Genomic DNA, 14,445 nt, shown 5'->3' with positions numbered 1-14,445 from the left:
AAGAGATTAAGCATCAACTATCTTCTCTAAATAATTCACCTAATAGATCATACATACCACCCATTATGGCATTACAACCCCAGAATCAAAATAACAGCATGCCCCAAATGTACATTAGTTTTTGCTTCCAAACAGAAAATTGAAATGAAAATCCAAAAGTCACCTCAGAGAAAAACTGGTCTTTAGGGTGATCTCCAACTTTGTAGACCAATGTCATTGTGTTTCTTTGAAGGAGAGGAGTATGGTATGGGCAACCTTTTAGGCAAGAACCCAAGAAAATGCCCTCTGTGTGGAGACTTTGGCTTGAATTTGAAGACGTTGTTGGTGGTGGTTCTTGAGCCATGACAGTGAGACAATGTGCAGAGAAACAAGATCAGCAAGAGCAACAGAAATTGGTGTCTCGTCCTACGTATGACCATTGTGTAAACTTTGAAGACGGTGAAGAAGATTGAAGAGAAAAGATGAAGTTAGGGTGGCTATATTGTGAGGAAAATGAGGTGGAAATGGAAGGAAACATGGGCAATTAAATGCGAGAGAGTGTGAGTGTCAGAAGTGAGGGGGTTGGTTTGGTTTGAGAGTTCATGTGGGGTGTAATTTGGCAGAGATCGAGTCAAAAGAATTGGGATGCTTCTTCAAATGTTGGAAGCAGAAAGTGGGAAAGCCTTAGGAAAGCTTTTTGGAAGGGGCCCTTATGGGATAAAGTGATTATTATAATGAAGAGAACGAAAAAAGAAAGATTATGGGAGAAAAAAAAGATGATATTCGAATACCAATGAAGAGAAAGCAAAGCAAAGTGGTGTATTATGATATTACTATCACATTATGTCATCTATTTTGTGGTTAGGTGAATCTTTTGGTCCCACTTCGTATTAATGGCCCGGCTAAGTAACTAGCAACAGTTTTAGACTCCTTTCTATACAGGAAAAACTTGTCCATACACCAATGATAGTGCCTTTTGTATTTCATTTCAACCTCACTCTCTCTCTCTCTCTCTCTCTTTCCCTATCTTTCAACCCATTCCCCTAATTAAAGGAGCTACTGGCTACTCCTTTGCCTTGTCAATGTGCACCTACAGTAACTAAACTACTACCAACTTCACGTACATTCTGACCATGTGGTTTTCAAACTGATAAATAAACCAGTTGATAAAAACTTATACATAGTTTATATTATTTGAGTTGTGTTATCTAATTTTTGTTTGAATCTTAAACAAAAACGTTGAATTTGAGGAGTGTGGGAGAGTATTTTTTGTTGAAACGTACATTATCTGAAGTTTGAAGTTGAGGTTGGAGTGGTCGAAGAGATACTAAAAGGGACAAGAAAAGTGGATTGTCTAAAAAGAGATACTAATAATTAAATGCAATGTGTAAGTTTGAGGTGGACCATATCTAAGGTGAGCGCTTCATTAAAAAAAGTAGTGTGTAGTGTCTGTGCTGCTAGTGCTAGTGGCTGTGCCTGTCAATGCCTTCCCTCTCAGACCCTTCCACGATCATGGCCATGCTTTCAGACACACTGCCTCAATATTCTCTGCCTGTCCCCAGCAACACATGCAAATTGCAAACCCTTTTCTTTCTCATCTTTTCTATTCATTTCGGCTCTTCCCTTTATTCCAACTTCGGCTACTTGATATCTGTAGTTAAGTCAGTGTTTAAATTTATCTACTACTCTAATGCATACACTAACATAAAAAGCACAGGAATTAACCACTGTTTAAGTGTCTCTGTTACTTTGTTGAACAGTGAGCGTTTATGACACAAGTCTCTGCAACATTTGACAATATTATGATTTCCTCAAGACACCATCTTTCTTCTGAGAACATGGAAGGAGTTGGAAATTTAATTCCCAGGACGAAATTGAGGAGGTGTGGCCTACAAGGAAACAGATGGGGCTCCGTATAAGACCACATATACTGCAATGTTACTGAATTGACCCTTGGAACCAATCCAGCAATCATGGTACCAAACAACAAACAGAAGTTAATTTGAGGGTCCTACCAGAAAGTTGAAAAGGAACATTCAAATAGAACAGGGACAATCAAGGGGAAGAATGCACGGTTGCGTCCCTGGACTTGTATTTATCTCTGTACATCAACACATAAAGCTCTTCTTTCAAGTCCCCACCAGCTCCATTGCAATCGCAACGCTATGAAAACTATTACACGTTGCATCACACTTTTCCTTTCATTTACTTTTCACGTTTCATGAAACAGTACATTTTCATGGAAAAAAGTTTCAGAAACTATGCCAAAGGGTCATGGTAGCTAAGAACATCAAGACATGACCCAGTCAGAAATTAAAGATAACCATAGAACCAAAAATCTGTGCTGACTTATGAAATGTATGATTATGACTTGATTTAATTTCTCCCCGAACTCTGCATTTATTTGTGTGGTACTGGCTTTTTCTTTTGTTAGGATCAAATTTCAAACACCTACTTCGCCAGAGATTTGGTATGTGTACTAAGGGATTCGCATTCCGTATATTTAAGTTATAGTATATTGGTTAGTTTACACTTTAACTTAGAAGTTATTTTTTGTAGAATTGAGTAATCAAATTTAAACAAAGAAAAAGGATATTATAAATTATTACTTCTCTTAATCATTTTAATGTCTTCATTTTGTTTCCTTCCATCATCACACGCATAGAAGGTACCACCCTAAGGGCAACTCAAAATATAAAGCTATTTCAACTAATATGCAACCTATATTATGATTTATACCGTGATTCCTTATTTGACTTTTTTGTATTTCAGGATCTTTTTGACCAAAAAATTGTAAAATAGGATCCGTTGATTTTTTTCTTTTAAAATGGGTCAAATCATTATGGGTAAGACGACATTCAGGGTGAAGTCGTCCAACCCATAACCGGTTTTGCTTTTTGTTTTTTTTAAGTGATGTCGTCGTTTTTTAGAGTGGTTTTGGTTTAATTGAAAAGTGAAGTTGTCCTTTAACATGACCACTTCACTTTTCACTTTAGGTTTTATTATTTTTAATTTTTTTCAATTTTTCATTTTTCATTAATTTCCTTTTTAAATATTTCGAAGTCTGGGAGAGGGAAGAGGAGCTTCTCCACGAGAGAGAGAGAGTGAGGAGGTGCGTAGGGCGTGGCTGGAGAAGGATATGCGCGCTTTCTACAGTGTCTGCGACGAGTTTGAGGTGCTTTTGGTCGGAGATTAGAGTGTCACGGAGAAGAGTAACTATGAGACGACGCTGGAGTTCGGATTGCAAGAGGACAGAGGAGGTGAATGCGGCAGTGTGGCGGAGGATCTGAGATTGAGTGGTGACCGTTACAGTAGTCATGGCGGTGGAACAGTTAGTAATAAAAAGAAAAAAAAAGTGAAGTCGTCGTATACGAATACGACTTCACTTTTTCTAGATGAACAAAACGTCCTTCCAGAGGACGACATCACCTTTCAAAAAAAAAAATAAAGAAACTGGTCTGGGAAGGACGACTTTACCTTCAATGTCGTCCTCCTTCCTGACAACTTGACCCATTTTTGAAAAAAAAAAAATAACGAACCCATTTATACAAATTTAATTTTGAATGAACCCTAAAATACAAAAAAGCCTTCCTTATTTTCTCCTACAACCGATCTTTCCCATTACTTTCTTTTTTATTGTCTTTGTATTTACACGTTTTCTTGCCATACGTAGTATATTAATAAATAAAAAACACTGATATTTTCTCATTAATTCATAACTATATCTACGATGATCATAATTTATAAAAAGATATTTGTGATTAACCCAAAACATCAAAGTAATATGTTTATAAGTCTTTTTTATTATATGGTGTTTCACTCTCTCATTTATACCTAATGTAAGACTTAACTAAAATATGACTTTTTTTTCATATCCTATATACAATAACTTATTTAAAATATTGCTAATTTCTATCTAATGATAAGTGTATTATTATTTTTATCCTATCTTGTTATTAAAAAGAAAAAGAAAAACAAACATATGTTTTAGGGAGGGAGTGTCAATGTAATTTATGTCGGTTTTAATACACTTCTAAATAAAGTTTGCATTTTATTACCTAGCGATTGACCTAAAAATTTCTTAATCCCTAAAGTTTCTTTCTTGGAGTGGGTTAGGTCAAAGCTAAAGTGAGTATGACACCATTATATGACTTGACTTTAATTAGATCTTAAATACAAGATCTTTAACATGTGTTAAAGATTGATACAAGACTGTCAAGATTAAAGATCAAGATAAATCGTTTGAACTGAAGATAGAGTTGATTATGTTCAAACCAAAAAGTCAAGCTTGTCCATGATCTTATTTTTATAAATCAAATCCAATTTGACTCAAATTCAAAAACTGAAATATGAATTTGAGAATAAGAAGAATTTAAATTCTTACTTTTTATGTTAATTTTGAATTTTTTTCATTTTAAATGCTAAAAATATATTTAATTATTAAAATTTTAAAAATATAAAAGTGATGGTCACCAAATAGGGTGTTTTTTTAATTGAATGCCGACCATAATAAGGGTTTTCATTTTCAGTAAAAAGAGAGAGATTATTTTACTATATTTTACAGTATTAAAAAACCGTGATTCTTGATTTTGTTTTACAAATTCTAATATACTAAGGATCACTTTTAAACCAAAAGATTCCATTGGCACTCCTTAACAATTATCTGCAATATATGAAAAGAAAGAAAAATACAAAAATGAGGAAAATACAAAACTTGAAATTCATTATACAAAATGAACAAACCTTAATGTAGATAAACCTCAGTGAAATTATCTCACTTTACAAACGAGTGTTTAGAATCAATATCCGTGTTTGTTACACAAATAGAAAAATAAAATATACAACATTCATGTATTACACAATCCCGATAAACAACACTAACATCACCAAAGGTCTCAAATTAAAAGCCTCATACACAAAGTTTGTTTAAAATGGGAAAGTATTTTTTTCCCCATCAATTGGAAAACATAATTTAAACATTTATGAACTCTAAAAACAGTATAAGATATCTTTAATGCCCGATCAAATGATTATAATTTACTTTTTCTTGATTTTATTAATGCTCATCACTTTTAAGGTGCGATGTTTATTAGTGTAAAGGTCTGGTAAGATCTCAATCATATATTATTTACATTTTAACTTTAAAATATTTATTAATGTCATTATAAAATATTTCTATGTAAAAAAAGTTTTTAATTTAAAAACTAAATCAGTATATTTATAACTCATGTTCTTAAATGTATTGTTAATCAACATATTTTATTGTATATGTTACTTATGTGTCATCACAAAATGCATAGTCATGATAAGCGATGACCAACACATCACACAACAACCACGTGAAAGCTTCTATGGCTAAGAAAAAAGAAACGAGAAACACACTGAGATAAGAAAAAAAATAATCTTGCTTTTTTTATTTCTTACAACTTGAGAAACAAATTGAGAACTTATCTTGAATAGGTTTTGAACAATAACATATTTGCAAATAGTTATCTATAACTGTAACATCTCCCTTCAAGTCGGATGGTGAATACTCACGATTTCGAGTTTGGATACGATAGTTCTGTAGGTAGATTGCTGAAGAGCTTTGGTGAAGACATCGACTAACTGTTCACTTGATTTGATAGGTAGAAGTTGAAATAAATTAACTTGAATCTTTTCACAAATGACATGACAATCTATTTTAATATGCTTGGTTCGTTTGTGAAAGCTAGGTTATTTGCGATGTGTCTAGCGACTCGATTGTCGAAATAGAGAACAAAAATGGTGAGGTTGAACGTGAAGGTCCTGAAGAAGAAAGTTGACCCATTGTAATTCGCAAGTGGTTGTGGCAAGGGCGTGATACTTTGCTTCAGCTAAAGAACGAGAAACTATGTTTTGCTTCTTAAACTTCCACGAGATTAAAGAGCTTCTGAGAAAAATATAGTAACCAATAACTGATCGTTTGGTAGTAGCACAAAAGGCCCAATCAAAGTCTCTAAAAGTCTTTAATTGTATGCCAGCATCGGAGGAGAAAAATAATCCTTGTGAAGGATTAGATTTTATGTATCTTAGTACATGTTGGGCTACCTCACGATGACAAGTAGTAGGATTTTGAAGAAATTGACTCAAGAGGTGAACGACATAGCTTATGTCGGGTCGTGTGTTTGTTAAATATAGGAGTTTGCTAATGAGCCTCTGTAGGATTCAATATCTTGGACAATGTCAATAGATTGGAATAATATCTTGATCTCACTCATGAGGGGGAGTAGAACATGGTTTGCTGCCAAGCATTCCTATGTCCTGTAAAATATCCAAAGCATATTTTCTCTGGCATATGTGTATTTGCTTTCTTGATCTGGTGACTACAAGGCCTAAAAAATATTTTAAATGATCAAGATCTTTAATTCTAAAAACATCATTAAGAAAAAACTTAACTTTCTCAGTCACTTCCAAAAAATTCTTTACAAGAACAATGTCATCAACATACACAATGAGGGCATTAAAGGTAGTATTGCTTTTCTTAGTAAAAAGGGAATGGTCAAGCTTAGATTGAATAAAATCATTAGAAATAAGAGATGATGAAAGTTTAGCAAACCATTGTCGGCTTGCTTGTTTTAAGCCATAAAGAGATTTGGTGATCTTGGAAACTTGATTGATTTTGATGTTATTCAAGCTTGGATGAGGTATCCTATATACTTTTTTATTAAGATATCCATGAAGAAAGACATTTGTCAACATCTAGTTTATGTAAGTGCCATTGTTTAGCAGCAACAAGGGCAAACAGAAGTCTTATAGTTGTGAGTTTAGCTACTAATGAAAAGTTATCAAGATAGCCAATGCCCTCTAGTTAGATGTAGCCTTTGGCTACAAGCCTTGCCTTGTACCTTTCTATACTTCCATTTGCCCTTCGCTTTATCTTATACACCCACTTGCACCTAATTGGTATTTTGTTAGGAGGAAGATTTGTTATGTCCCAAGTTCTGTTGATTTCTAAGGCCTTCATTTCTTTATCCATGGCAACAATCCATTCAAGGTGTTGACATGCTTCAAAATAAGTATGAGGTTCTATGTTAGAATATATGGCTAGAGCATACCTAAGTTGTTCTTTAGAAAAAGTGTTATTGTTTGAAATGGGAGATATAAGATATTTGTTTTTGATTTTTTTTTTATTTTAAGTAGAAATAGATTTGTTGACATGATGATGACAATCCTTCATAAATGTTTATAATTTTTTTTATTCTACTAGATCTTTTGAAGGTATTATGGTCGTCCTCCAAGTGATTTTGCCCAATATTTCGTTCACTTCTGCCTTCATCATTGTCATGGTTTATGGCTTCTACAGTGGGAGTCACATTGTCTTCTCCAATATCTTTTATATGATTATAAGGCCCACTTAGTACAATAACAACATGAAAGGGTTCAAGTAGTAACTCAAAATTGTTTTGAATAGTCTCACTATTGAGATTGTGGTTATCATTAAGAATTTTATAAGGAAAAATGTTTTCATAAAAGACTACATTTTTAGTTATAAAAGTTTCTATATTTTTTTATATCAAGAACATTATGTCCCTTTACTCCAATTTTGAACCTAAGGTAAACACATTTCCTAGGTATGTTTGGTTTTATCATCCATTATGGTTAAAAAGTATGTGTGCCCGTGAACTGAAGAAATAACAATAGAGCCCCAAGTATCAACATGAACTAAATCAAAAGCATTTTAAAAAATAGTCATACTTTGTTGAAAAGGCAATCTGTGTTGTTTGGCAAAATGACAAATATCACATACTTTCTTAGGAATAGAATGTACATACAGGAAGTGTTTGCAAATAAATTCTATAGTTTTATCAACAGGGTGCACTAATATGAAATACCAAATGTCAAGATCATATATTTTACAATTCAACATATATTTAGTAAAAATATCTATAGTATCTTTCTTGCAAGCATTTGAAATATCTTGAATGTAATATAACCCATTGTGTAACTTAACATGCCTAATCATCTAACACAACTCATGAGAAAATATTAGCTTGCCATTTGAGTCTTTGGTCAATCTTTGAAAAAATATGAGATTAAAGGCAAAGTCAAGAATATAGAGAACATTTAAGAGAGTAAAGTTTTCAGAAAAGTAAAATGTTTCCAGCATAATGTGCTATGTAGAAGAATTATTAGGGAGTTCAATTGAAATTGGTTTGATTCTGTAGAGTGTCAAGAAATAATCTTTTGTGTATGTAACATGATATGTAGCACTAGTATCTAAAATCTAAAAAAATTTACTTGTATGTGACTTAGTAATAAACTCATTGCTTTTTTTTTTCTGAATATGATTAATTTTATGCTTTGATTCATCTTGAAGTAGCCCCAAAAGCCTTTGAACTTGAGCAGGGATAAGTTGGTTACCAGTTTCCTTGGATTCTTGATTGTTTAGATGTTAAGAATCATTATTTACATTTAGGTTCCAAATTTGTTTTTGCGCATCTTTGTCCTACCACGTATTGCCATTAGGATTTTCATTCTTGAATTTATACCAAGGAGGAAAGTCGTGCTTAGCATAACACTCATTGACAGTATGATTTAGCTTGTTGTAGAAGGAACATTTTTTTTTTCCTTGAATTTGATTTCTGCCCCTTTCCTTTTCCTTGTCCTTACCATCCAGTACCTTTGGCCTACGATTTCAAATTGTTATTCTTCTTCTCAATAAAACTTAAGAGCATTTAAACTTTATTCAATATGTTCCCAACAAGTTGCCTTTCTTGTTGCATAACCAAAGAGAAAGCTCTATTGATGTTTGGCAGTGGATCCATCATCGAATTTTGAGATTTGACATTGTTATAGGCATCTCCCAATCCTTTCAAAAAGCACATAACATATTTAGTATCTTTGTATAACATAGATCTTGGATGATTGACAATCGCAAACATAGTTAGATATTGGTCTTAAAGATTCCAATTATTCCTAAAGAACTTTTCAATCAATAAAGAATTGTGAAACATTCCTCTCCCCTTGTCTAATGGAGTGAATTTCTTGTAACAACTCCGAAATCCTGAAGTAATCTCCCTTAAAAAACCTCTCGTTTAAATCTTCCCAGAGATCTTTAGTAGTATCTATGTATATAATGCTTTCGGCAATTTGTGGGGAGAGCATTCTTGTGATTCAAGAAAGCACCATCACATTACACCTTTCCTAAGATTCAAAACCTTTATCTTCGGTTTTAGAACAACAATACTCCTATCTATAAACTTCAATTTATTCTTTGATAAGAGGGCACACCTCATACTTATACTTCAAGAAGAAGAATTTGCCTCTTTGAAAGAGGTAGAGACCAAAATCAAACCTAGATTTTCTTTAAGATGAATATAGTAAGGACTATTAGGATTTAGGTTCTTATCCATACCACTTTTAATTTGGTAGTTGAACCCATATATGCGAGAAAGAAAAAAGAAGATTAGCAAGAATAGAGAAAAAGTAGTAGAACAGAGCAAACCTTTAAGCCTAACTCAACCCCACAAAACTGACTTGTAAGGTGATGTTTACACTCACTTATATACTCTAAATTAGCTTTATCTTTAGTCGATGTGAGACTTCATACACACCCCTTCACGCCAAGGTATATACATCTCATGTGTGGGACTATATCGGTGGTCTGATAACGGCCTGATAGTAGGTGAAATGATATGCTTAACAAACACAAATCTCCCGATAACGGGTGGCACAATAGGTTGAACAAACAACAAATCTTGCAAGGATAAGTTTTAACCCATGGCTCTGATACCATGTTGTATATGATACTTACCTATAGGGGTGGCAAAACAAGTTAGTCTCGCCCATTTTGGCCTAGCCCATCAGTGGCCCATAACATACGAGACAATTAAAAGCATATTTAATTATATAAATATTTTCTAAACTTTGAATTGATTACTTAATGTTTCTAATTAGATAAATGAAATAATTATGATATTTACATGTTAAATTACTCTTTGATAACTATTAATTGGAACTTAATTTGTAAGTACTAATGATTTAAATTACAATACTATTATATATTTACATCTTTAAAAAATATAATATAAAAAAATTAATATTTTCAATTATTTTTTATTTTTGTTTTTAAAAACGAGTTGACGAGTCAAGCCAGGTTGACTCATATTTTGGGTTATCAAATTGACGGGCTGGACAGGCCGGGTCAAAACAGGCTGACGAGTTGAAATCTTGAATTTCACCCATCCCTTTTAACAAGGAGTGATAGACTGGCTTGTTGAGCCCAACCCATTTTACTACCCCTACTTATATGTCATCACATAATGCATAGTTATGATAAGTGGTGACCAACACATCACACAAGAGCCACACGATAACCTTCTATGGATGAGAAAAGAATAAACGAAAACACACAGAGGTAAGAAAAAAACAATCTCATTTTTTTTTTATTTCTTACAACTTGAAAAACATATCGAGAACCTATCTTAAATAGGTTTTGAACAATAACAGATTCACAAAAACTTATCTACAACTATAAGGTACTTCAGTGGAAGTTTTATAAGATCTATTATAACTCAGATATGACTCTTCCAATGAAAATGCCCAAAATCTCTTAAAGTTATAAAGAAAGATTCAAATTTAATGTAACCATTATGTGATAGAATTGTGCAGCGAAATGTTTGCCTATGGACAAAACCCAAAAGGGAGGATGAATTAGTTTGTTTAATAAAAAATGTGCTTTAAAATTTTTCCCTTTTATATCAAAGTTCAATTAAAATCTTTTCCTTTATTTTAATAATCATAACAAAATAAAGAGAGTAGAAAAGAGAAAATTACACAAGGCATTTTATACGAATTCATATCGAAAGACCATATGCCTAGTTGTTAATATCTATAAAGAAGATTAACCCAAACACTAAAAGTAAATTGATTACAAATATGAATAAGGATAATTTAGGATAGAAAACACCTTTATTGAAGCCACAAGAGATGAAAGACACCTACCTTGAAATCCACAAGGGATGAACGCCTCATTTAAGTCCCACAAGGATGAAAACATCACCTTATAAGTGGGTGCAAACATCACCTTATAAGTGTTGGGAATAGTCCAAGTGTGAGTCAAAGTCCCACATTGGATAGAAAAGACAAAGTTAAATACTATATAAGAATAAAGGTCCATAACAACATTGCCTTAAGGTTTTGGGGTTAAAGAGGTGTCTAAGGTCTTATATGTGTATGACTTATGCCATATATATAGAGAACCCACAATCTCTCAATGACTATGCCTATAACCATGACCATAACCATAACATATATCGCTATCATACCATTCATTAATATCTAATTTCACACTCGAACATTAATGTCTAATCTCTTGCTCGAAACATATTCACTTCTTAACATATTTAGTTAAAATTAAGACAAATTATTATTCAATCTTGAATCATTCTCAATTTTAATAAGTTAGAATAATTCAAATTCAATATTTTATCTTTCATTTTCTTTCATATTTCTCGAAATAGAGAAAATGATTTGCTTATGAATATCCAACAGCCTCACTAATATGGTTAGATTAGGCAATTAACAAATGTAAAATAATTCATTTTGTTTAACCCAATGAGTGAAGGAAAAGTTCCTTGTGGATCTCCTATTGAGTATGCTAAGAAAAATAATAACATGAAACGGTGAGTATGGACAAAAATAGTTTTCAACATCTAAACATTTTGTGCACTCTATCTAGAATACAATGAATTTATTATATATTTAAAAAAAGTTCTTGTTAAAATTGAGTACGCATTTTATATATTGTTCGTTTTGAAATTTAATGATATCATTACAATTTTATCCATTAAAATATTTTAATAAATTAAAAAAATTATCATTCACTTTAGAGTTATTTAAATTGTTACATTTCAATTCTTTTCTATATGTTCTTCAAAAAAAATCTAATAATTGATATAATTTATAGAGAGTGTTATACAAATAAGAAACTCAAATCAATATGTGAAATTTGTCTAAGCTACCTTAACTTTTCAATACAAGCAACAAAAGTTGCATTCAATATTTTGTTCTCCCTTTTGTAACATTACTTTGACTTTCTTGGCTTCATAGTTTGATTGCGTGAGTATTCATCGAATTGATTCAATGAATTTAATATCTCATATTTTAATTTATATGTTTTTAGATTTATCTTTTCTATCGAACAAACCAAATACCAGATAAATTATTTTCGAAATTTAGATCATACATCATATACTTTAGCATTTTTTTTCATTTATTTTGATCTAACAGTGCTGCCAATTGTCATAATTTGGTAATGTTTATTGTCCCATTTTTAAGCAAAGGAACCAATAAGATATATATAAAATGATAACTATGATAAATCAAATATTTAATCATCAAATAAAAAATAGTTGGCCTAGCATTAATCTAAATTAAAAATTGAATAAAATATATGTTTCAGTTCTTTTAAAATTTTCCAAATTCAGTTTTTCTATTCCAGAAACTATTACAGTTTTGTATCTCTAATTTGGAAATAATTTTACCTTTTATTATCAAATAATTATGATTAAAATTTAATTTAAGCGTGATTACATATTAAACATAAAATGTTAGAAGAAAAAAGTATTACTATTTTGAACTAAAATCAAATTTAAAATTTTAGAAGGAAAAATACATATTCACCTTAGAATTTTCATATGGATTAGAAAAAAATAGTAGAGTAAAAGGTTGAAGAATATAATAATTTATTTGTATATCATAATCCAATAGTCCAAAATAAATCAATAATTTAATTATTATTTGCGTAAACACCCCTCCAGGCCCAACTGATTCAACCCATCATTACTTTGAATATGGTCATTAGTATTAATATTTCTTTTTCTGATTTCAACTACGAAGAAGATTTTAATTTTATTTTATTTTGTAAACTTAACTAAATTTAAAATAAATATAATATCTTTTAATTAAATCTTAGAAAAAATTGTTCTAAAATTCTTGAGAGTGATTTTGGTTATTGGTTATTTTCTTTAAAATACTAAAATTCACAACATAATTTACAATATATTGTTTTAAGTTCAATGTTAATACAATTAAAAAATAGAGAAATATTGAGCAATTTTCTGTTAAGCATAAAAGGATACGATTATAATTTCCCTATAACATAATATGTGCATAATAGAAATAAATAAATAAAATTTCAATATTTACATGACTTTCAATTGATAGAAGAGCAATAAGGAAAAAGAGGAAAATGTTTTTGTTCAACCCCTTTTAGAAATATTTATTGATATATGTAAAAGAAAAATAAAATAAGAGACTCATGTCAGAAAACTTCTTGATAAAAGTTGCGACGAAAAATGAAGGATTAAGATCCCTAAACCCTTAAAGTTTATTGGGTCTAATAAAATGTAGTTAAATATTGTTTGAATAACTGCAAGGAATTAACATTAGAAAGAAGACAGTGTTTTCTATTTTAAAACTGAAAGATGATCATATCATAACATACGTTTTATCCATTTCAAAGACTTTTTTTATTTATTTATTATTTTCAAACTTTGAGATAATATCAGTTACTTATCCTTGTCAAAAGAAGAAACAACACAATAATATACGAAATGCCAAAATAATAAATACGAGAGAGAGATATCTAGAGAGAGAGAGAGAGAGATGTATATATACTACTCTGCAGTAAATTAATCAAATGATAACGTTTCATTAATGAAGAAACTACTAACTTTAACCTTTCATTTATTGTAAGTAATTATGTAGGGTTGCTTATAGCGGGGAATTAAAAAGCCAGCTATATATTCCTTCTTTTGGTGTAAGAATTAAGAGAAAAAAAGTGTTAAATGAACCATTGTAAATTTAGGTTCCCCTTATGTGATCAAAAAACTAAAGGAAAGTTATTTAGAATGAAAAAAAAAATATTTTCAACATTAAATTTTATTATATTCATTTATTTATGTTTTAGTAAGTCTAATAGTTTTACACTATTTAGAAATTGAGATCTAAATGAAAAATAATATAAATACACTATTTAACTGTAAGAGACTTTTGAACTTCAAAACAAATAATATTTAAAATACGGTGATTAATATTGTGGATTTTACTTTAACATAATAAGAACAAAGCAATTTATTATTTATACTTGGAACACCACACTTAAATAATTAAAATAAAAAAAGGATTTCTCACAATTAGTTTTTCTTCTACCAATCGATCTAAAATGTTAGTTGAATTAACCTTTTTTTTTCTTTGTCTTTTCTTTTCTTAAACGAAAACTGAGCATAGATGATAGAGGAAAGAAGGAGAAGAGTAATGTTATTGAAAGAAGCATGCAAAAGTGAAGACGGAAAGTAAGGTTTGGTCAAATTTCAGAAGGGAAGTCGGAGTGGTTGAAATTTTTGCAGCCGCCGAAATCCGAATAATTCCCGTGTCATTTTCATGCAAATCTACGTAACTCACCACGAATAAGCTCCTTCTACGCCACCAAACACCAAACAT

The sequence above is a fragment of the Vigna unguiculata genome, chromosome 9, assembly GCF_037176805.1.
Source record: "Vigna unguiculata cultivar grain cowpea cultivar isolate G323 ecotype 2 chromosome 9, ASM3717680v1, whole genome shotgun sequence".
In the NCBI taxonomy this organism is placed as follows: Eukaryota; Viridiplantae; Streptophyta; class Magnoliopsida; order Fabales; family Fabaceae; genus Vigna; species Vigna unguiculata.
This window is presented reverse-complemented; position numbering follows the sequence as displayed.